The sequence below is a fragment of the Budorcas taxicolor genome, chromosome X, assembly GCF_023091745.1.
Source record: "Budorcas taxicolor isolate Tak-1 chromosome X, Takin1.1, whole genome shotgun sequence".
Taxonomy (NCBI): domain Eukaryota; kingdom Metazoa; phylum Chordata; class Mammalia; order Artiodactyla; family Bovidae; genus Budorcas; species Budorcas taxicolor.
The window spans coordinates 29,364,334-29,388,349 of NC_068935.1; the positions used below are offsets into that span (position 1 = coordinate 29,364,334).

The window sequence follows — 24,016 nt, forward strand, 5'->3', positions numbered from 1 at the left end:
AAACCCGGCCCCGTAACCGGAGCCTCCCTCCTTGCAGCCCTCGGCTTTGCTCTCAGACCCCTCGCCTTCAGGCCTGGCGCGAAGCGGGTGGAGAGCTTGCACGCCGGGATCTCCCCCCTGGCTTGCCGGGGCTAGTATGAATTACCCCCATCTCATCCTCCTTCAATTTAAGCCCCCTCCCCGCCGCGCCTGGCCCGGCGGCCCCCGCCCCTAGAGCGAGGGCAGCGGAGCCAGGGCGCTCCGAAGTCATCCCCCGCCTTTTTTCCAGGGACTCAGATAATTGCCCCTGCCCCCATCACAGCACTCCCACTCCCGAACCCAGGCCCCGCCGCCACCTAGGGGTACCCCTTACCCTACGGTTTCTGCACCCCGACACCAGGGAGAAAGCAGCCCTTCAGAGCACCCGTCGCACCTCCCCTCTGAGGTTGGAGGGTATTTTCTCCTGGTCTCTTCAGGACTTCATCACGGACAGCCCCCCCCTCAAAAAAAAAAAAAAAAAAAAAGCCCTTTCTCGCCCTGCCCTGCTGGTCAGCCTCCCTTCGGATCGTCGGATCCTCGGAGCAGGGGGTTGGGGCCAGGTAGTTAACAAGACCGATGCCTCCACCTCCCTTTCAGAGGAGTGGGGTAATTCCAACGGTTTCCCCCCCAGGATCAACCCGACCCCCCGTTTCCATGGAGACCCCCGCCCAGCCGGGAAGAAGACTCTCGGATCGTGGCGAACAAGTCTCACCTGGCTAAGGGAAGAAGGGGTGAGGAGGGGGTAGGGTAGGGCACGGATGGGGTACGAAGGTGGGAAGTGGAGGGGAGCTGTCCCAAAGGGAGGGGCGAGGGTAGATTGAGCTCCAGGGAGCGCTACGTCCGGGGACACGAAGAGGACGGCGCCCCCGGGGGGCAAGTAGAGCGGCCGCGGGGCGAAGAAGGGACAGGGTTGGGGAAAAGCGTGAGGTAGAAAAGAGCGGGTGGGGGATATGAGAAAGCTGGGGAGTCAAAAGGGGTGGAAGGGTTGGGGGAGAGAAAAAAAAGACGCACCTGTTCCCGACTCGGCTCCGCGGGAAGGCTCAGGCCGCCACCCGGACTCCCTCTAACCCCTTCAGAGCCACCACCCGCCTAATACTGCCCCGATCTGATGCCCCCTCCGCCCCTTATTGCCACCGACCTCCTTCTCCTCTCTCTCGGCGGCGGCGGCGGCGGTCGGACTCTAGGAACTGAGAGGAAGAAGGGAGGGCTCAGCAAAGCGGAGGAGAGACAGAGCCACACACTGGCAGCAGCCGCGGCGAGCGAAAGAGTGAGGGGGAGAGCGGTGTGTGTGTGTGTCTGTGTGTGCGAGCGAAGCCTGGTGGAGTGGGTGCCGGTCGCAGGGCTCGACGGGAAGTGGAGTCCGGTCGGGTTCGCGGGTGGCGCCGGCCCTCACTCTGCGGGACTACAACTCCCAGAATGCCGCCAGCCCGGGGGGAGGAATAGGGAGGAGGAGGCGAAGGGAGGGAGCAAGCAAGAGAGGGAGGGACGAAAGCAGGGAGCAAGCGGCGGCGAAGGGGGCAGAGCCAAGCAGCCCCGGTGACACTGGGAGGGGAGGGGAGGAGGAGGGGATCGCTGCGAGGACCGAGCGGATTCAGGAGAGGGAGGCAGCGGTAGCTGCAGCAAGCCGGGCAAAAAGCTAGACTCCCAGGAGAGGCGAAGGTGCTTAATTCGAGGGGCTGCAGGAGCCCCACGCCCCCCCCACCGTACGCTCCACCAAGGGGGAGGTTGAGAAGGGAAAAGATCAGTGCACCACGGTCAGGGGTTTCTCTCTTTCTTCCAACGCTCTCCACCTTATGCCCCGACCTGACTTTCTCAGGCCACCGGTGCTGGATCCAATGTGCAAATCCGGAGACCCCCGATCTCCCCTGCCCAGCAGCACGGAGCAGACGCATTCAGTCCCCTTCTCCCAGGGGCCTGAGGGAGGCTCCCCTTGCTGGCAGGGCGTGACTCCCCCCTTCTTCCCGCCCCCCCTCGTCGCCACCCCTCATCTCCCTCCCCGGAACCCCTCCCTTGAAGCCGGGGCTCGCGTCTCCGTCCCCGCCAAGAAAGGGAGTCCCTCGGGGGCGACTACCCAGCCCCCTCCCTTATACTGGGCCCTTACCCATCAGTATCCCCTTCTTTAGCGTTGCCCCCCCTCACCTAAGTAATAGTGGGGGCGACCCGAGTTGGACTGGTGGCTACTTTTCCTCCGAGACCAGCCGTCCTTGGCCACGCCGACCCTGTGTAGAGACAGAGAAGCACATTAATACTGCCGTTCCTCCCCTCGAGTTCGGATGCCCATGGAAATGGCTCACAAGGAAAGAGGGATTGGTAGTGGAAGTGAGCTAGGGGTGAATCCCAATCCTCAAACCTCATCCCACGCGTGGAAATCCAGAGATTCGTCCTCTTCCTTAAAAGCCATCAAATCGCTTGGGGAGGGGGGCGTTAGTTGGGGTAAATTAGCTAAACCCCAATGTCCATGCGACTCGAAGTGACGCTACATGTAGGAATAAAGATAGGAACTAGGCTGCCGCCGCGAGAGGAAAAGTATACCCACCCCCCGCCGTCGTCCACCCCCAAACACACACCCCTAGAAGAGTCAGATGGCCGAGTAAGGCGGGGGAGGCGGTGGGAGTGCTGGAGAGTAAAAAGGTTGTGGCGGGGAGGGTCCGCGGCCCCCTGAGAGCAGAATCCAGATGCTAAAGAGGTTGGGGGGGGGTGCGGCATAATTGCAGACAGTGTCTCTCCGCGCTTTTCCCGGAATCGCCGCCGAACACCGTCTAACACTCGTAGTTGCTTACCAGTCAATCCCCTAGCCCCATTTGTGCGCGTGAGGCGGCCGGAGCCCGGGAAGCCCGGGCACAAACTCCGCGGAAGCTGGCCTTCGCCGCCGCCGCCGCGCTACCACGGGCCTCCCTCCCTTTGCTGGCGGCCCCGCCGATCTACCTTCGCCCCCGGCCGAGGCCAGACCCCGCTTCCAACTCCACGCCCCTACTCCACCCCCAGTCCCCCTCCCCTCGCCCTCTCCCTGCGAGTCGGGCCCAGCCCCTAGCACCGCCCCGCCCTACCGCTCGGTCCCGAGCCCAGCAAGTGCCCCGAACTCGCCCCCCGCCCCCACGCCCAGGCCAGTCCGGCCGGGCCTGGTTTCCCCCTCCCGCCGCGCCCCGCCCCCGAATCCACGTCCTACTTCGCCACCCAACTCGGCCCGGTCCGGGTTCGGCCCGCGCCCAGGCCACTGGAGTCCCCGGTTCGGTCCGGTGTACGGCCACCCACCCCGCCCTTGCCTGGGTGCCGGCCTGGCCCGCTGCCTGCGCCCGCCGAGCCGACTCGGGCGCGCGGTCCAGGTCCCGGTCCCGGTGCCGGCCTCGGTCCCGGCGGCGTTGCCGCGTCTCGCCACGAGGGCTGGGTCCACGCAAGATCCGAACCCGCGCGGGGTGGGGGCGGCGGAAAGCAAGTTTCTTTATCTCCCCTCCGCCCCCGCCGCAGGGCCGCGCCGTCCCCCCCCTCCCACGGCGCCCCCTTCACCTGGGTAGAGCCCCTCGCCGGCTGTCGCAACTTTGCTCTTCTCCACGCTGCCGGGGAAGCGGGCGAAGCGCGAGGAGGAGGGAGGTGGCGGGGGGTGCTGGGATCAGGCCGCTGGGCTCTGGGAGGACACGTGGGGGAGGAGGGGAAGGAGGAGGAGGAAGGGGGGGCGGGCCTGCAGTTCTCGGGGCTCCCCCTGCCAGCCCCGGGGAAGCCGGAACCTCGCCAGGCAGCCGCAGACCCCGCACTGGCCACGGGGGAAGAACGGAGCCACCTTCCCCGGCCAGCCCTTGGCTCCAGGAAGGAGGGGGGGGCGAGCAACGCCGCTCGGGGTCGGAGAGCAAGCGTTTTCGCTCGAGCTTTCTGTGTGACTCTCTCTCTCGGTTTAGCCTCTGTGTAAGCGGGTGGTGGTTAGGGTCTTGCGTGCGCGGGGTGGGGGGCGCCCCGGCCGGACGCCCCGCCCCTCCCCCGGTCCCCCACTTCCCTAACCCGGGCGACCTCGGTGCGTGGCTCCGACGCTTGGGCACCGAGGCCGCCCGCGGGTGCAGCCCCAGCCCCGGCGCCGAAGTGGGACAGGTGCTGGGGAAGGGAAAATGCCGGGGCTCGCTGCCTCGCTTCGCGTCTCCGGGGCGTCCCACCCTTCGTGGCAGCCGCCCCGGCTGCAAACCTCCCTAGGCAGACCTCAAAGGGCAGCCCCCGGCCTGGGCGTGGAGACATGTTGGGGGGGGGCGAGAGCGAGAGTGAGAGGCCCGAGGGAGGAAGGAGGAGGGGGCGAAAGGTCTGTAAAGGGGGAAGCCTGCACGACTCGGGCCAAAAACCTGGGTCGAAGAGGATTCAGCTTCTGCCCGCTTTCTCTGGGCTCCTCAGACACCAAACTGAACCCCTTGACCCTTACCCTTTACCCTAACGACTCCTTTCCTAGCTAAAGGAATAAATCCTCCTACGTGTTTACATCCCAGGCTATCCCTGGGACTGAAGGACTGAGAAGCCTGCGGTCCACACTGGAACTCTGATGACTTTACATTAACTCTGAGGAGAGCAGCTTGCGATGGATCTCAAGCTGCCGGCCTTCTTGCTTTCAGTCTTTGGGTGTTTCTTAGCAGTTCCAGCCCTGAGTCCCTGGTGGGGACTTCAAAGGCATGGCCTCAACCTAGAGGGTATTAGGGGAGGTGCCCAGCAGTTCCTGGAGGGTTCAGGGCATTATTGTCAACGGAATGTGAAATGAATAGCAGGAATTGGAAAAAAATCTTTATGTGCAGATATATTGATATTATTTATTATATATTTATCTATACTAAGGAAGCCAGAGGGTGATTTGGACTAAAAGGAAGCCCAGCAGGATTAATGTCTTCCTCCTCCTTCTCCCTGCCCCCCCACCCCTGCCTTTGTCCTAGGCCCAGAGGTTCCATCCCTAAGCTATGGGGTGTCTTCTCTCCTTTGGAAGGACTTTAGAGATGGCAGTTGTGACTTGCCTGGTATGTCTGCCTCACCTGGTTTGAAGGATGCGCGTGAGTACTATGGAGGAAGGCAAGCCATGAAGGCTGCAGTGGTTTTGCTTTTGAGGCCTGGCGTTCTGTGACCCCTCTTGCTTGTCCTCACCAACCTCAAAATCTATTGCCAGCAGTGAGGACAGACTGCTTGCCATTTTACTTTGCTTGGGGAGCCTCTTCACTAGCTGTTTTACTTGACCGCTCCCATCCTGCCATGCACCCCATGCACATACATTAAAAAGTGCTTGGCCTTAGTTGCACCAAGGGAAAGTGAAGATTTGGAAATGATTTGTTTAAGCTAATTAATATATGAACTCAGAATGCATTCTTAAAGGGGGGAAATTGCCTCTATCAGGCCTGATAGCGCAGACCCCACCAATTCTGCTTTGATTCACATTGGCCGTCTTCAGTGATTTTAATTAACCTGGTAATTACTGCATCTCCACGTCTCTTAAGGCCCGTAGGGCTACTTTGCTCCTTGGTTTGAGGCTGAGATGGATTTTGGACATCTCCATTCCTGCTCGTTTGTGTCTCACCATTTGGCTGCATCATTTATCTGGCGAAATGAAGGTTGGGGCAAGATGGTTATTTCCTGGCTGAAGCTCTAGCTTTTCTGAGCCCTTTCCTGTTGAGGGCCACACTTCCTGCCCTACAGGAGATGATGGGAAACCAAGGAGCAGGGTAGGGAGAGCTGTGGGAAACCTTGTAAAGAATGTAGATTTAAATGATTATTTTATTTGAGGCTAGAACCACAATATCATCATCATAATACCTTACCTTTGTACAACATCGGAGTGTTTACAAAGCCCTTTAAGTTGTGTTATTTCATTTGTTTCTCACTACAGCTCTTAATTTTGTAATTGAGGAAACTGAGGCCAGGAGCAGCTATGAATGGCTAGCTGAAGGTCACATGGCTAGTGAGTTCCCGAACCAGGATTCAACCTCAGTAATCCTGTTTCCACATATGGAGCTCCTTTTAATATGGTATGGGGCCTCCATTTCATGTAAAAAATATTCCCTTTCAGGCAGATTTGTTTTTCTAGTTGTTTCTCCCATCAATAACAGCTGGACTCAGAGAGGCAGCTTGTTGTAATGGAAAGAGGATTGTTTGGAGAGTTCTAAGAATCCCATCCCAGTTCTGTCTTGTTGATAGCTAGCAGTGGGACCTCAGGAAAGCCCTAGCATTTAAGCAGTCCCAGCCTTGTGCCAGGTAATGTGTTTTGGGTCTTCCCCATGCTCTAAAATATAGAAATCAATGCACCTGTCATACCTCCCTCACAGGGACACACCTGAGCATCAAATGAAATAATGGATGGGAAAGAATTTTGTACACTGTCAACTACTAGGCTCATACAAGAGTTATTATTATTATCGTTGGCACCACCAGCCCCCTTAGATGTGGCACAGAGATTTAGGGGTGACACTGGCCTGAGCCCTGTCTTCGTGAACTGACCAGACAAAACAAGGCATTGGGGGGTGGTGTCCCAGGGTAATTTAGGCCCCAAACCAAACCTCTGGCTAAATTCATAGGATAATTGCTTCAATTCTCTGCTTTGTTCTGCAATCACAGGCCTTGTCTCTCTGGTAAAACAGCCCAGTCCTCTGACAACAACAACAATAAAATCCCAGTGGTTTAGATCTTCAGAGTGTCAGAATGAAGCAGATTTGCAGCTTCTGGTCATCTCTTCAGTCCCTGCAGTTGAAGGTGAAGTCAGTTGAAGGTGAAGTCAGGTTTGGAATCCAGGGTCTCAAGCCTGTCACAGGACTTATGCTAAGTCACCCTACTTGAAGGTAGACCAGAGGAGATTAGGGTTCAGAAAGAGACTTGCAAATATGGGGAAAGAATGGGGCTGGTACTAGACTGACTGTGAGTTACACACACTATGTGCTCTCCAGTGTTTCACTTTATCTCCTAGGTAGGGCCACAGAGGGCAATTCATTGCCAGTATTCGTATAAATTTCAAATGCACCTTATTGCCGCAGGATGCTGCTGGAGATGCGTTCCAGCAGCTCACTGCAGCTGAGGAAGGCCTGGTCTCTGCCCTCTCAGAGCCCCGGGTCTAGATGGGGAGACAGTGTGTCTGGTTAAACTTAACTCTGTAAACAACTAACAACCTTTCTGGATTTTATAGCTGCAGGGGGGGAAATGAGGAAGGGGGCTAAAATCACCCCAGAGCCCTCTCCAGGTCAAGCCTCCTCCCTTCCTGAAGACTCCTAGGCACTTAACAAGGTTCTTAATCAAACAGACAGTGTTAGAGGTAGAAGGAACTCTAAGAAATCAACTGACCTCCTGAAAAACTGGCTGTGACTGCAGGCTGCCAACAAAATCAAGTCCATGGGTCTTCACCTAACTTTCAGGGCCCACCCCGATTTGATTCCAGCCTTCTTTCCTTCCGTGTCCCTCACAGGGCTTCTGTTCTCACCAAACTGGCCCTCTTGGCATTCCTTGGACAAGATGAGCGCTTCCTTGACTGTTCCCTCAGCTTTATCTATGCCCTTCTCAGCTTGTTGAAATGGCACTCAACCATTACTCAAGCTTGCTCTTTCCTGCCACCTCTTATCCCCCACTCCCTGACCCCACAGTACTGAATTGGTCCCTTTACTTAGCCTTCTATGCTCTGCCTATCTATCTTTCCAACCAGATTTTCCCTTCCTTGGATGAAGGAACCCAGTATTTCTCATTTGTGTATCACAGCCTCCGTCCTCCCTTACCAACGTTGTCCACCCTTGCATGGAGTTGGCCCTCAACAAGTGTTTGTTAAGTGAATGAATGAATGGATGATCTAATCCAACCTCTTGATTTTATAGTGGAGAAACTGAGGCCCAGAGTTAGTTTTCTTTCTAGCCAGTTATTAAAGACTCAGTTTTAGCAGAATTCTCTGGTGGTCCACTGGTAGAGTTACAAGCTTCCACTATGGGGGCATGGGTCCGATCCCTGGTCTAGGAACTAAGATCCTGCATGCCGTTCAGCCAAAGAAAGGAAAAAAAAAATTAAAGACTCAGTTTTAAATCTTGGTCCTTTTTAGTCTTTCTCTTCCCATCTAGTGGTTTCATACAGTCTCTGAAGTTAGACAGATGTGGTTTGAATCCTGGCTCTGCCACTTCCTAGTGATATTACTTTGGACACTCCACTTCTTTCTGAGCCTCAGTTTCCTCATGTATAAAATGGGACCTAATAAATATCTCCTGAAAATGTTCCGAGGGTCAAATGAGTTCTTGTATGTTAAGTACTTCGTAAAGTGCCTGACGTCCAGTAGACATCCCGTAATAGTTTTCTGGTTTTTGTGTTTAACGTGAGGAGTTTTGAAAGAGTTCAGAACTTGGGAGCACCTGCTGAATTCAAGCCTGGAAATAAAAGCCACAACCTGAACACAGAGAAAAAGAGAGGTGTATTTTTGAAGAGGAGAATGGAATACAATTTAGCTAGACTTTTCAGTCAGTCAAACTATTACCTCTTCCTCCAAAGAGGCGCAGGAAGAGTTCTCAGCCCAGTGGCCCACATTCGGTGGGAACTCCCGATTCCAGTTCCTGGAGCAGTGCATTCCTCTGGTTGTAGTGGCGATTCTCTGTTGGCTTGGGGATGCTGACCCAAGATTGATGTGCCCTACTGAAGCTACACATGCTATTCTCACCCCTGTCTGTGTGCCTCCAGGACACCCTTCACCTGGCCAAATCCTTCAAGCCCCGTTTCCATGAAGCTTTCTCTGAATGCTTTTGCCTTTGAACTCTTGACCCCATAGGTAAGCCCTGCTTTGCAGTTAGTTTTTTCCTGTGTTCTGTGCCTTAGTTCTACCTCTCCATCTGAGGGCAGGCACCTTGTCATAGGCATAGAAGGTGCATCCCTCACAATGCCCAGCAGCACTCAAGGAGGCAGCACTCCAGGAATACTTTGGGATTGTTTGACCGTAGGTGTTCAGTGGGGGCATGGGACCCTTCAAGTCTCACCCACACTCTATCATTTCCCACCCCCTCCAACCTACCCCCCAGAACACCACACTTCTCAAATCATCCACCCCCAGGATATCCCAACCTTTTCAGTAGCCATCTTCTCTCTTAGAATTTGCAAATATCTGGAGGGCAAGGGCCATGTGTTACTATGTCCTCTGCACAGCCCAGCATAGCACTTCCGACATTAACAAACTAGGGTAAGCACATGGTTTTGTTACTATAGATAACTTGGTAAAGATACCATGTTTATTTCGGGACTGTGTGTTTATATGTATTCTTGTGTGTCTGTTCTTGCTCATTAAACTTCAAGGGGCTCCAGAGGAAGAATTGTCCATTTTGGGAAGGCAGTCACAAGATAAAAAAGACAAGTTGAGACCTGGGATTTAGATTTTTTTTTTTTTTAAAGCTAGGAAGCCAGTGTTCTCTCTTCAGTACATACTCAGTTTAAATGCTCATACGGGGACTCCTCCGGTGGTCCTGGTGGTCCAGTGGCTAAGACTCCATGCTCCCAATGCAGCAGGCTTGGGTTCGATCTCTGGTCAGGGAACTAGATCCCATGTGCCACAACTATGATTTCACATGCTGCATCTAAAAGGCTGACATAAAGAACAGCCTTTTGGACACAGGACGAGAAGGAAAGGGTGGGATGATTTGAGAGAATAGCATTGAAACATGTACATAATACCATGTGTAAAATAAATAGCCAGTGGGAGTTTGCTGTATAACTAGAGGAACCCAAAGTGGGTGCTCCATGACAACCTAGAGTGGGGAGGGAGGTAGGAGGGGTTTCAGGAGGGAGGGGTCACATGTATGCCTATGGCCCATTCATGTTGATGTATGGCAGAAGCCATCACAATATTGTAATTATCCTCCAATTAAATAAATTTTAAAAAGAAATGCCAAATACAGTTCCTAAATATGTCTCTAAAAAATAAATAAATAAAAGATCACAGGTGCCACAACTAAAAAAAAAAAATCCCGCATTTCACAACTAAGACCCAGTGCCACCAAATAAATAAATATATATATTTAAAAATACCAACACCAAAATTTCTCAAATTTAATATACACAAGTCTTGTGGGCAGTGCTGTCAAAATTCAGATTCCAAGGCACCCACCCACCTGGGCTCTAATTGGATAGCTCTGAGGTGGAGCCTCATACTCTGAATTTCCAATAGTTGCTACCGGGAAGTTGGAACCAGAGGATTCCTAGATGACCCCTTGAAAGACATTGAGCACTCTTTCCATTTTCATTTTCACCCAGTCAGTCAGTTCAGTCAGTCAGTCCAGTTGCTCAGTCGTGTCCGACTCTTTGCGTTTTCACCCAGGGGCCCCCCAGATTTTCACTGCCAAAGGTTTTATGAATTTTCCCCTCACAGGCCCCGTTTTAAACACATGTAAATTAGTGTGTGCTATACATTGTTGCAAGGATTTTACAAATAGTAACTCAGTATAACTTATTTTTTTATTTTTTTAGTTTGCTTTTTAATTTTTTAATATAAATTTATTTAATTGGAGGCTAATTACTTTACAATATTGTATTGGTTTTGCCATACATCAACATGAATCCTCCACGGGTGTACACGTGTTCTCCTCAGTATAACTTCTTAAGGTAAATATTATCATTTTCTCCTTTTACAGATGAAAAAATTGAAGTGCATAAAGGCTCAGTGACTTGCTCAAAGTTGCCCAGTTAGTAACTTTCTTTTTGACCACCCCCCATGCCATGTGATACCTCAGTTCCTTGACCAGGGATCAAACCCATGACCTCTGCATTGGAAGGCAGAATCTTAACCACTGGACCACTGGTGAAGTCCTAGTAAGTTTTTTAAATGGAGGTCAAATTTACGTAACATAAACTAACAACTTTATTTTATTTTACTTTTTGGCCACACCGCATGGCATGCGGGATCTTAATTCCCCAAACCGGGATTGAACATACTCCCTCTGCAGTGGATGCCCAGAGTCTTAACCACTGGACCACCTGGGAAGTCCCTAAATTAACTAATGTGTGCAATGCAGTGCGGAGGGGGGAATAAATTAGTAATTAGGGATTAACATATACACACTACTATATGTAAAATAGGTAAACAGCAAGGACCTACTGTACAGCACAGGAAACTACTTAATATCTTGTAAAAATCGATAATGGAAAAGAATCTTTAAAAGAATATGTATATATGTGTGTGCATAACCAATATACTTGGTGTACACTTGAAACTATCAAAATACTGTAAATTACCTATACTTCAGTAAAAAAAAGAATAAATGAATGTTCTATAAAAACATTCCATATTAAAAAATTAAAAATCTAGAAAATATTTGTCAATGTTGGCATTAACAATAAATTCAACACTGAAAAATAATAAAGTATGCAATTGCCTGGCATTTAGTACAGTCACAGTATTGTGCAACTACCTCCTCTGCCTAGTTCCAAAACATTTTCATCACCCCAAAATGAAACTCCGTACCTGTTAAACAATTGCTCCTCTTTTGACCTGCCCCTAGACTCTGGCTACTTCCCATCTGCTTTCTGTTTCAACAGATTTCCCTATTCAGAATATTTCATTTAAGTGAAACCATGTAATATGTGGCTTTTTGTTTCTGTCTTCTTTCATTTCAGTATCATGTTATTGAGGTTCCTCTGCACTGAAACATGTATCCTCATTCCTTTTCATGACTGAATAATATTCCGTAGTATGGATGCACCACAATTTGTTTATCTACTCCCAGCTACTAAGTTTTGAAGTTGGGATCTGAATCCAGGCAGTCTGGTTTCAGAGTCTGTATTCTTAACCCTCTGTATTCAAAATATTTATCTCCTGGTGGTCCAGTGGCGAAGACTGCATGCTCCCAATGCAGGGAGCCTGAGTTTGAGTTCTGGTCAGGGAACTAGATCCTACATGCCACAACTAAGAGTCCTCATGCTGCAACTAAATATCCTGCATGCCGCAACTAAGACCCACCCAGCTCAGTCAAATAAATAAATAAAATAAAAAATATTATGAAATTACGGACTTAAATGGGATATATTTTAAGTAATAATTTTTCATTGAATAATCGATCAGATACATATAAAATTGGGCCAGAACTTCAGATCAGCCCAAGCTAGTCTCACCAAGGTCATTTAATTCTGGCCAAAGCCAAAAACACTCTCCTTTGTAGTTAACCTCTGCAACCACCTGCTGGTATGTTTCACTAGACCTTATGAAATACCAGCGTAATTCATTGATTCTCTCTCAGGCTCTTATGGGTTCAGGGACCCCAGTTTGGGATTCACTGATTGCAAATCCCTGTAAGACACCCAGTCAATGGAGAGATTCTACTGAGTTGCCTATTAAACTCTACTGACAATCTAGGAAGTGGGCTCATACATGTCAGAAAGGTTTTCCACACCAAGAAGCTAAATAAGAAAGGAGTTGAAAATTAACTTTTACTAAATTGGCAAATTCCGGGTTTCCCTAGTGGCTCAGTGGTAAAGAATTCACCTGCCAATGCCAGTGACATGGGTTCGATCCTGGTCTGGGAAGATCCCACATGCCATGGAGTAGCTAAGCCCGTGCACCGCAACTACTGAGCCTGTGCTCTAGTAGAGCCTGGGAGCCGCCACTACTGAGCCCACGTGCTGCAACTACTGAAGCCTAGAGCCTGTGCTCCACAGCAAGAGAAGCCACTGCAACGAGAAGCCCGCACACCACAGCTAGAGAGTGACCCCTGCTCGCCGCAACGAAAGAAACACCCTTGCAGCAATGAAGACCCAGCACAGCCAAAAATAAATAAATAAATAAAATGTTTAAATTGGCAAATTCCAAAATCCAGAAAATCATTCTGCTTCTATGTTCTAGTTAACTAACTAGAGTTTCCCCACCAAGGGTGCACATGGCTATGTACTGGGGACCAATAAGACAGCCCTTTAACTGCCCCCACCGAATGCAAACTAGTACAGCCACTATGGAGAACAGTGCGGAGTTTCCCTAAAAAACTGGAAATAGAACTGCCATATGACCCAGAAATCCCACTGCTGGGCATACACACAAAGAAACCAGAATTGAAAGAGACACATGTACCCCAGTGTTCATCACAGCACTGTTTACAATAGCCAGGACGTGGAAACAACCTAGATGTCCATCGGCAGATGAATGGATAAGAAAGCTGTGGTACATATACACAATGGAGTATTACTCAGCTATTAAAAAGAATGCATTTGAATCAGTTCTAATGAAGTGGATGAAACTGGAGCCTGTTATACAGAGCGAAGTAAGTCAGAAAGAAAAATACCAATACAGTATATTAACCCATATATATAGAATTTAGAAAGATGGTAATGATGACCCTATATGCGAGACAGCAAAAGAGACACAGATGTAAAGAACAAACTTTTGGGCTTTGTGGGAGAAGGCAAGGGTGGGTTGATTTGGGAGAATAGCATTGATACATGTATATTATCATATGTGAAACAGATCGCCAGTCCAGGTTTGATGCATGAGACAGGGTACTCAGGGCTGGTGCACTGGGATGACCCTGAGGGATGGGATGGGAAGGGAGGTGGGAGAGGGGTTCAGGATGGGGAACACATGTACACCCATGGCTGATTCATGACAATGTATGGCAAAACCACTACAATATTGTAAAGTAATTAGCCTCCAATTAAAATAAATTAATTTAAAAAAAACTGCCCCCACCAAAAGGTGACAGCCTAAGCTGGACTTCCCAGAGAGACCTTCCAGACCCAGAGTGTCTGCTCTGACAAAACCTGAGGTGATAATGCTGTTCCAACACAATGCTAATCGCATGATTTTTCTCCTGACTCTTCAAGGCTGTGGACAAAAAAAAAAAAAGAATCAGGCTTGCATCTCCTCTGGAGGTTTGTGATTCCTGGGCCACGTGTCTGAGAGCCCATTTGATGTTCTGAGCACTGCCCTCTCCAGAGGAGCCCCTTGTTGCCCAATCAGAGACCCAACAACCAGGGCTGGATTCAAAGCCATTAGCCCTGGCTTCTCTCTGCAGAATAAAATGAACAGCAAGGAGAGCCGGAAGGGGTAAAGATGCTACAAAACATGTTGCTTGCAAGGCAAGAGGTGAATGGTGAGCAATGAAGGCTTCTTCATTTTTGTTGCCCCAGGGTCTAGCAGAAGGCCTGGCACTGATGGGAAAGCACTCAAAAACTGTTTGTTGATTGAATGACTGACTGAAAGAGAGCCTTCTTCTTGGTCTGGAGGTCATTATGGAGGCATTGTAGAGCCGCTCTTTGGGGTCAGAGAATGGAGGGAAGTTGGCATGGGTCTCACACACCCTGCCAGGACGTACACAGACTGTTTTTCTCTGCCTGAAAATTTCTCCCAGGCAAAGTTCTCAGAGCCTGCAAGTCTCAAAAGTAGATTCCTTGGAGCTCACTGTGTGCTTTATTCTGCTGAACTCAAGTCGGAGGGATTTAACAGTGCCATAGTGTTATGCGGAGAATCTGATGAGAGCACCTATATAGAAGTATATTGAGAAAGACAGAAGGCCAGGGAATTCTTGTGAACTCACCAATATGGCTCTACACAGTCTAAATGACTCTTCGTATTACTTGGCCAAGTAGGTTTCTATCTGTGGGTCTTATCACTGAACATGCACTTGTGCAGACACCCCCTCTTCCAACACACACACACACATTTTATAATGTGGTAAACACCTGTTTGCCAAAATCCAAATAACTACAACCCTCGAAGTGTCAGAATGCTCTTTATGAGATGTAATGCAATAATCCCTTACATTTGTAGAGGGCTTCGCAGGTCACAAAGTGCTTCCCCATCCATGACCCCATTTGTTTTTTGATTGATGTTCAGAATGGTCCTGACGCTTTGCAAGAGCCTGGGAGAGGGTCTTGTGAAGCATCAAAGAGTGATGACCTGTAGTGCCAGTGGCCTTGGCTGGGTGCAGGGCCTCTGAAGACCACGCCCCTAGTTGAGGCAGCGACATCAGGGGTACAGTGACTGTCACAGACTTGCAGGAACATACCAGAGCTTGGGGGATGGGCTGGTGGACATGACGGCTAGAGCTGAAAGCTGAGACTCTTCTGCCCACAATCAGCACTAGGACACCAGAGGAGGCAGAAGGATGAGTGCACCCATCACTCTTTCCTTCCAGCAGCCTTTCCATCACTCAGAAGGAGTTTGTTCTGGGTGTTGAGAGTACAGAGATGAACAAGACTTGTCTCCTATGGCAGTTCCCTGGCTGTCCAGTGGCTATGACTCCCCACTCCCATTGCAGGGGGCCTGGGAACTAGATCCCACATGCCGAAACTAAGAGTTTGCAGGCTGCAACTAAAGATCCCACATGCCACAACTAAGACCTGCTGCAACCAAATAAACAAGTAAATAAAATATTGCTTTAAAAAAGTAGGTGCATTCATAACACAAAATAAGATGTGTCTCTTGGTTCTCCCTGGCCATGAGATTTGTGAGGTCTTCTCCCCTTCAAATTGCTCCTCATTCAGTAGAACCCTAGCTTTCTAAGAGAAAATGTTGAGGGATGAAGTTCCACCCAATCACTCCCTCCCATTTCCCTCCCTCTCTGTCTCTGAATCTCTTTCTCACTCACACACACACACACACACACACACACACACACACACACACACACACACACCTTCACTCAGGGCTACAAAAGCCTCAAGGCTAACCTGGCTGTGTCATGCTCCTCTATTAAGGAGAGAGCACTGAATAAATCAGATCCATGGGAGCAAAATGAAAATTCATAATGCATAGTAACAAAAATAGTAATCCCTCATATCTATATAGAACTTACTAGTTTACAAAACACCTCCATCTTTATTCCTTTATTTGATCCTGTGTCCAGTCATCATCTTTCATATTCACCTTCTGATTTTGATCTCCATCTACGATTGAAGCAAGACTAAGGCAGGGCTGAGTCCCTCTGCCCCTCACCTCCCTAGGTAATGAACCTGCCCCCCCCCCCCGGTTTGTCTTTTTGCACGCTTTTCATTTTCTCTTCCCCCTTTCTCTTGCTGTGTTGTCTGTAGAGCATGAAGTTGCCTATGACTCAGCTTCCCAGTCTCTTGGGAGCCTGGAACCCCATGGGAAAAGGCTGCTGATCAGTAGCCCCTCAAATTGGTCCACAAAGACTTTGGATCCTGCCAGGATGGGTGCGATGGGGAGGGGAGACCCTCTTCTTTGGGTAATTCCCGGATGAGCCCTAAACTACCTCAACGGACTGGGCAGCCTGGCCTGGGAGAGAAGGAGCAGTTTCCAAAGAACAAGGAAAGGAGGATGCTGTGAGGTTTTCAGTAGGATGTAAAGGGAGGCTCTGAAGCTGAGAAGGCAGCCACTGAGTGCCGACATACAGAAGGAACCTGCTTCGTGCAGGAGAAGATGCTAGTGAAGGGGGAAGAGGAGCCCCCATTGCATCCACTGGGTTTTTAGGCCTTTTCTTTTTTAACCCTAACTAGTTCACTCACCCTCGTTCCCTCCCATGCTGCCATACTCCCTTCATTTCTCCAGTCTCTTCACTGACCCGGTTCTCCCTCCATTCTTCTCAGGCAGCCCCAATTCGCTGAGCTAAAAATGCCCTCAGTGAAAGCCCACTCCAGGTTGTTCTGAAGCCGTCCCAGCCACACATTCTGGCACTCTCCCATCCCTCTCTCTACGTGGTACTTAGCACATGGCTCTGGCCACACCAGTCACACCCTCCACCTGGCCAAGAGCCAGCCCCCAATGGGAATGCCCGAGAAACTAGGGAGGAATAGGGGGCATAAAGCCACTATGCTCTGGTGATTTGCAGCAGTGGAGGATCAAAGCCTGTCCTCCCCTGATAGGAGGGGTCAGGGCCGTCAGTCCTGCCGGTTGCAAGCAGGGGGCCCAAACAGCAGGGGAAAGCTGCTTTTAGCAAGTGGCCAGGTTTAAAAGGGACGTTTGTGCCTAGTGGTTGCCATGCTGGGATGGATACAGAGACCCACGATCTCCTCCCTTCAACCCTGGATGTGACTAGGAGTCAGTTGAGGCTTCCAGCCTTGCCCAGCCTTGGAAACTCCCTTCCTTCAGGAAAGGAGATTCATTCCAGCCCAGGAGCCCCTGGCCGAGCCCTCTTCCAGCTCCTACCCTGACGTTTGGGGCCGGCCGAGTTAGCATTGTCGCTCGGCAGTGGCAGTCAGTGCGGGGCGGGAGTGTGTAATTGCAACCACTTCCTGCCCCAGCTTGCCCTAGGGCTGGCCCCGCCCCTGAGGACAGTCGGGGCGGGGCCCAGGTACAGTGAAGGAGTCCGATTGGTGGGGGGCTGGGGGGAGCTGCCGAGGGGGGCGGCCCTCAAGGGAAATCAGCTGAGACTCAGAAAGGCCCGAGGGGGGTGCGAGGGTGGGGGGACGCCCTCGGTTTGAGCCTGCCGCACGAAAAGGGCTGGGGCCTGGGGCATTCTATTGGCACAGTCCGTCCCTGCAGAGAAGAATCCAGACAACAGTCCCTCTTGAACTAGTATACGACTAGCTCCAATATTAGCTTTATTCATGAGCACTGCTCTCTCTGAGCAAGTTAGGAGTGAGAAGAGGCAAGGGATGGGGGCTGCTGAAAAGATTTGGGTGGTACACAACACCTTGGTCGGCAAGAGCCTCTCCCTTCTGGAGCCTCCAGGATTCTCTGGCTGCTGGCATCATCAGTCTGTCGTCTACGATGACACCCACTGTGTGCAAAGAACACCCATTGTGTGCAAACTCTGTGCTATATCGGGTACCCTAGAGGTCCAAAAGAAGCAGAAAGGCATCTCCTTCTCAGGGAGCTAGACATTAGGGTGGCAGAGTGGGCAAAACGTGCCTTTGATAGTCAAAGATGCGCCATCCTCATGTATTAGCTATGTGATCTTGGGCAGGTGCTTATCTTCTCTGAGCTTCAGTCTCCTGATGTGTCAGATGAAGCTAGGGGTGGTGGTAAAGGTCAAATAAAACACACTTTGAAAGCTCTAAAGCACCCTACAAAGGCAAGGAAGGGATGCTCACGTTAAGTGGGGTGGAAGTGGGAGAGATGACCCTGATGGGGGGAAATGAATGGGCACCAATGATGAGGGCACAAGCTATCCACCGGAATGTTAAAGGAGCTTGGTGCAAAGAGGCTAGCAGAGGCAGGCGAGGGTGCGGGGTGGGTTAAGTCCTACCCGGGTTCCACTTGGAGGTGGGTCTGAGAGGAGAGCCCCCTAAGAAAAGGTGGGCAGGCAAGGTGGAGAAAAAGCCAAAATTTCTCTCCTTTTGAAAAGGGCTTGCGATGGTCCTTGTTGCCTTAATCATGCCCATGTGAAGAGAGGCCAGCAGTGGGTGAGGAGTTTTGTCTGGGGGGAGGGGGTTGCCTGTCAGCCCTCGAAGGCAGCAGCTGGAAACGCGCCGCTTGCTCGCATACCACGCCTGCAGCGTGCACACGGCTCGCTGGAATGAGCCCGGAATGTCTCCTCTCCTCGCCCTCTGCAGACAGAGGAGAGCCGAGGGGAGCCAGGCACGCTAATGGCAGCTGCAGACCTGTAGGCTTTTCGGTCCCCTTGGAACTCTGGTGAGGGCTGCCTAGGCCCAGATGACCCCTGCCCTGCCTTTTTTGCTCAGCAGCCACTCAGAGGTGGGGTCATCCTTGTTTGCTAAGTGGGTGTTGGGGGGAGAGTGTACCCGGGTATAGCTAGTGATGGCACGTGTTTCAGGGATGCACCCATCCTGTGCATGTCGTGTCTGCATACAAACATGTGTCATACATGTGCACACTCCAAGTGGCATGAATGTGGGATTGCCATTTCTGCTCCTGTCTGACTTTGGACCTTCTCAGCTGTAAAATGAAGAGACTTGTAGCAGAGCCTCTCAGAGGGCCCTTTCAGCTCAAATGTTCACTGTTTCTGCATGTAGGGCTGTGGCTGCTTAAAAAGTCAGGAAGGGCAGTGAAAAAAAATTAGCCAAACCAGTTGTGATGTTGGTTGCTGACACTTCAGATGTTTAGGTTTGAAGATTCAACTTTCAAAAGGCTAGTTACTTGGCATCATGTAATGCCTATTCGCTTTCCAAGGAGTGGTCTTACACTCATACCCGGACTGTGGCATGATAGTGTTTGTCGATTTGGTCTGTGTTTACATGTATGTGAGTGTAACTATGGGTGCGGGTTTAAATTGCATCACAGAATATTAGATCCTGGAGGTCATCTAGTTGAATCTCTTCCATTTCTGGTTCATTTATTCAACAGCCTTTTTGAGCCAGGATCTGTGTGGGGAGCTGCAGAGATAAATAAGACATAGTTTCTGCCCTCCAGGAGCTCACAGTCTAGCAGGGGGGAGAAACATGTAAACAAATAGTTACAATACAATGTGATAATAGAGGTATAAATCCTACTCTATGGGAGCCCAGAGGAAAGACCAATTAATTCTGCCTGGAGGTGTCTGGGGCAGAAACTGCAGTGACAGTCTCACAATCATTCTACATCCAATGAGTTTTTACCTTCACTTCCAAAATATTCATCCTTGTTCTCCTAACCAGCCAGCTTTCTTCTCAGGAAATTTAGGAACTCCTAGTGAGCTGGGAGAGAGAAGTTCCCGGCTGGGAGCATAAGGCTATGAGAGGAGAAAGAGCACTGCGGGCCATTCTAATGGCCCATCTGCACAACCAGAAAAGGATTGGCCAAGTGGCATGCTAGGGTCAGTACTGCCCACTGGGAGCCACTGTGACACACCCCTCTCAGCTCTAGGCCAGGGAGAGGCTCAGGTGGGGATAGCTGAGTGAGGAGACGGGTCAAGGATGGGGACTGAGTGGGAGACCAAGGGCACTGAGACTCCAGCCTTTCTTGCCTGGCCAAAGCGGTATGTGGATGGAGAGCGCCTTCAACAGGGCGTGCCCTTCGCCTTTTCTGCCTGAGGAATGGGGCTGCGCTAGGCATCCTCTCCCTGGCCCCAGGCGGCCCTGATGAACGGCAGTGCACGTTACTGAGATGGTTGCTAAGGATAACGGGGCAGCCTTAGTCGGTGCGGAGGGCAGATTAGAGAGAAGCTAACTGGCGGAGGGGAGGGGAAGACCGTAACCCTGGTTCCAACCTCTGCCCTACCTGCCCAAGAGATAGCTGCGGGAGGCTAATCTCCAGCCCTCAACCTCCACCCCACCTAGCGTCCTTCTCCATCTCTGCGGGCAGAAGACAAACCACCCTCCGGGCCTACCACCACCCACCCACCCGCGGGGCGGGAGCACTCCCTCCCGCTCCCACCCTTGGATCCCTAAAGCCTGGATATGCTATGGCGAAGGAACCCTGGGAGTGCGCCTTGAATGACCCCCAAACACATCTGGATTTCTGGAGTTCAGGCCAGCCCCCGAAACGGACCCCAGGGAAGTCGGCCAGAGGGAGCGGGCGGGGTAAGGGAGCGGCAGAGCTGAGCAAAGGGCCTGGCGTTTAGGACTCCCGGCCCCACGACTAGGACCGTCCCAAACTTCCTGTTTCTTCCGGCCGCTCTGACCCCGGGGCTGCAGCTCCGAGATAGCTCGGGGCCTGGAAGTGCATGCTGGGTAAGCGCAGACGGACGGAGTAGGCGAGCTGCTCACTGTCGCTGTCGCTGTCGCCGCGGCGCAGGGCCGGTGTGGGCGCTCGCTCGCCTGCCTTCCCCGGCGGTCACGCTTTGCATGTGGGCTGGGCAGCGGGCAGGTGGCAGGGAGGCCCCCGCGCCCAGGGCTCTGGGAGGAGCCTGAGCCGGGGCGGGGGTGGAGGGGGAAGGGGAGGAGGCGGCCGGTGGGGCGGGGGTGTGGGCCGGGAGTTTCTGCATTTTAAAGGGAAGCCGAGTCGGCAGCTTCGGAGGCCGAAGTTCCAGCCGGCCTCGCCGCGCCGAGTACGCGGACTCCTGGAGGGGCCGCGTAACCGGCTCGGCCCCGGCCGGGCCCGAGGCTCTCGCTTCCCCTGAAGCCCTGGGGGGGGGGGGGGGGTCGCTTAGGACGAATAAAAGGAAGTCCTTTACTCTGCAAGAAGGAAATTTAACGGAACGGGTGACCACGCCCCCCCGCCCCCGCCCCCGCAAGATGAGCCAGATTTATGGACAAATACCTGACTTCAGAGAGAAACCTAGGCAATCCCAGTCATGGCAGGGTGACGGCAGGAAAGGACAAGATTTTCCTCAGTGCCTGCATCCTCAGGCTAGACGGCATGAAGTGGGGGGGAGGGGGCTGAAACAGACGACTGCTATCCTGAGGCGCCTTCTCCCCAGCAGCCCCACTCTCCTCCCCGATGCTGCTACCTAGCTCCCGCTTCGAGACGCCAGGGCAGAGGAGGCACCAGGGAAGGATCGTTAACTAGGTAAAGATGAGATTAACACCCCCCCGCACCTGAACCATCGTTTGTGGCCAGACCTTCTGGATGCCATCGCATCTCCCACTCCCGTCACCTCTCAATAGTCCCCACTCTCTGGATCCGCCACAGATCTGCGTGGCACGTCGATGAAACCGTTAGTTATGCTCTTGGTCTGGAGTCGAGGTTGGATATAGGACGGGTCAAGGTGGGAGGTAGACACACAGGGGCCCACTTCACAGATTATTGCTCCCATTATGAAGATAAAAAAACTGAGGCAGCCCAGAGAGCTTAGACCTTTGCTGAACTCACACAAGGAATTAGTAATAGAGGTTAAAACACACGTTGGAGATGGGGGGCAGGGGTGATGTTTAAGACTCAGATTAGGCAACCAACAAGTCTCTCCAGACTCCATGTCTCCCATAGCTGAGTGCTGCCTTAGCAATCCTCTCTTAGCCTCTCTGATGGCACAACGCACTTAGGGTTTTTTTGTTTTGTTTGTTTGTTTTAATCACGTTTCTGTCACCCATGCTATGCTGGACTATGAGTATCTCAGTGACAGGATCTTGATATGTATTATGTTATCTCAGTGCCTAATAAAGTGCCTGGCACATGGACATCATTCAATAAACGTTTCTTTCTTGAACAGTAGAAATCAGGAGTCCAGACTCCCAACTCTTTTCGAGTGAGAATGCTTTTTTTTTTAATTTTTATTTTTACTTTATTTTACTTTACAATACTGGAGAATGCTCTCTTATCTACCCATCTACCTACACACCTGGCTTAGAAGTACTCCTTAAGGGGTAAGATCTTTCTATTGTCACATACCCCTGATGCTGGAGTCTGCACTTAGAGGGGCTTTCAAAAGTAGACACAGAGGGTGGCTGGTTAGCTCACCTTGCCAGGGGCAGGCTCAAGCTGCCCAGTTACAAATCTGTTATGTATGTACTGTACTCCGGTGCCCTTCTCCCGAATCAAAATATACCAGGCAGTGCAAACATTTATGCAAATGAGCCAAGAGTCCTGCTGCTTTCAAAAATAAATGATGGAGCCCGTATCAGTAGTTGCAGTGTGTCTTGGCAGGGCTTGGAAGGGGCCCTGCCCGCCCCTCGCTAGTTCTCTCGGGAAGCCAGCACAGTGAGAAGCAGTGTCCCCTACCCCTGTAGTTTCCCCCTCCTTTCCAAAACTACAAACAGCCACAAACCACATGGCCCACAAGCAACAGAGATTTGTGGCCTTTGGAACCTCCCAGGGCAGGGGTCAGTCAGGAGGTCAAAGGGGGTGTAGGCATCACACAGTCCAGAGTCATTACTCTAATGCCCTCTGAGAGAGTTTCAAATCAATGGACCTATTTGTCCTCCCTCCAGGGAGGACTGGGGGTAGGGCAGTGGGGGTCCATTATCATGCCCACCCCCACCCCCATAACACTGCCTCCATGAAGCTCACTCCAGGCCTGGTATCCTGCAAATCTCCCCACTACCAGAAAAAGCAGAAACCGGAAGTGGGACAATTTCTGTGGGGATGGGCAGGCAGGATGCGTTCTTTGGATTCTAGGTTTAGGAATCTAGGAGTCTGGACTTTTATTTGGGAGTCTGTCGCATTTGAAATGGCAGTGCGGTGACCTATGGGCCACTGTTGACCTGCCACATTTTTGTAGCCAGCCAATTTCCAGCAAGATTGTGCCCTGGCCCATGATTATCCCTGTTCCTTCTGGGAGAGTTTTAGAATCACTCCCTGTGGGAAAGAGGTGAGATAGTACAGTGAATGGTTGAGGGCCTGAACTTGGGCGTTGGCCAGACCTGGATTCCAAACCCAGTGCTGCCACTAACCAGCTGTGTGGCCTCTTCAAGTTACCTTCTCTGAGCCATAGTTTCCTTATGTGTTAAACCAGGATAATAATAGTACCCACTATAGGAGACTGTTATTGGGTTAAATATGATATGTACTGGGCTTCCCCGGTAACTCAGAGGGTAAATAATCCACCTGTAGTGTGGGAGACCTGGGTTCAATCCCTGGGTTGGGAAGATCTCCTGGAGGAGGGCCTGGCAACCCCCTCCAGTATTCTTGCTTGGAGAATCCTATGGACAGAGGAGCCTGATGGGCTACAATCCATGGGGCCAAAATGAGTCGGACACAACTGAGCGACTAAACACAGCACAGCACATGATATGTACTATGCACTTGGCAATTTCTTTTTTTAAACAAAAGTTATTTATTTTACTTCTGGCTGTGCTGGGTCTTGGTTGCTGTGCAGGCTTTTCTCTAGTTGTGGCCCGTGGGCTCAGCAGTTATGGCTCCCAGGCTCTAGAGCACAGGCTCAGTAGTTGTGGCACACGTGCTTAGTTACTATTCAACATGGGATCTTTCCCAGACCAGGGATCGAACCCCTGTATCCTGCATTGGCACCGGGATTCTACCACTGAGCCACCAGGGGAGCCCTTGGCGCTTTCTTAAACGCTCAATAAGTTGTAGCTGTGGTGACCATTCTTATTTAGTGTTGTTTTAAGTAAGCAATGTTCTGCCTGTTACCTATCAGACCTAGGGCATTTCTCAAGTCACTCCCTAAGATCCTGGAGAGATGAAATTGCTCCAGGCACCCCTCCCTTTCCAGCATTTGCATAATCATTATCAGGATTGACTTGGGATGTACCTAAGATGCTGCCAGGATAGCATTGGCCGCAGGTAATATCCTCTGAGGGAATTTAGCTTTGTTGACTAAAATGGTTTTAAGTGGTCAGCTGGGGGCTCAGGGGAACTCTCCCTCCCTGGGCTCTAAAATACAGACCC

The 24,016-nt window shown here is 51.3% G+C and overlaps 1 protein-coding gene and 1 long non-coding RNA gene across 2 annotated transcripts in view; one reads left to right on the top strand and one right to left on the bottom strand.

Annotated features, from left to right (window-relative positions):
* BCORL1 (BCL6 corepressor like 1) overlaps positions 1–3,560 on the bottom strand; it is a 59,511-nt gene extending 55,951 nt beyond the window's left edge. Inside the window, exons 1-2 of the mRNA XM_052663103.1 lie at positions 3,523–3,560; positions 2,158–2,237 (exon numbers count right to left, since the gene is read on the bottom strand). The gene's annotated coding sequence lies outside the window, so the exon portion shown is untranslated. The remainder of the gene's footprint in view (positions 1–2,157; positions 2,238–3,522) is intronic.
* A 275-nt stretch (positions 3,561–3,835) lies between these two features.
* On the top strand, positions 3,836–8,741 carry LOC128070567 (uncharacterized). Its single transcript, XR_008201617.1, has 3 exons — positions 3,836–3,915; positions 4,914–5,027; positions 8,662–8,741. It is a non-coding gene; the product is annotated as an uncharacterized LOC128070567 (long non-coding RNA).
* Positions 8,742–24,016: the final 15,275 nt, after the last annotated feature.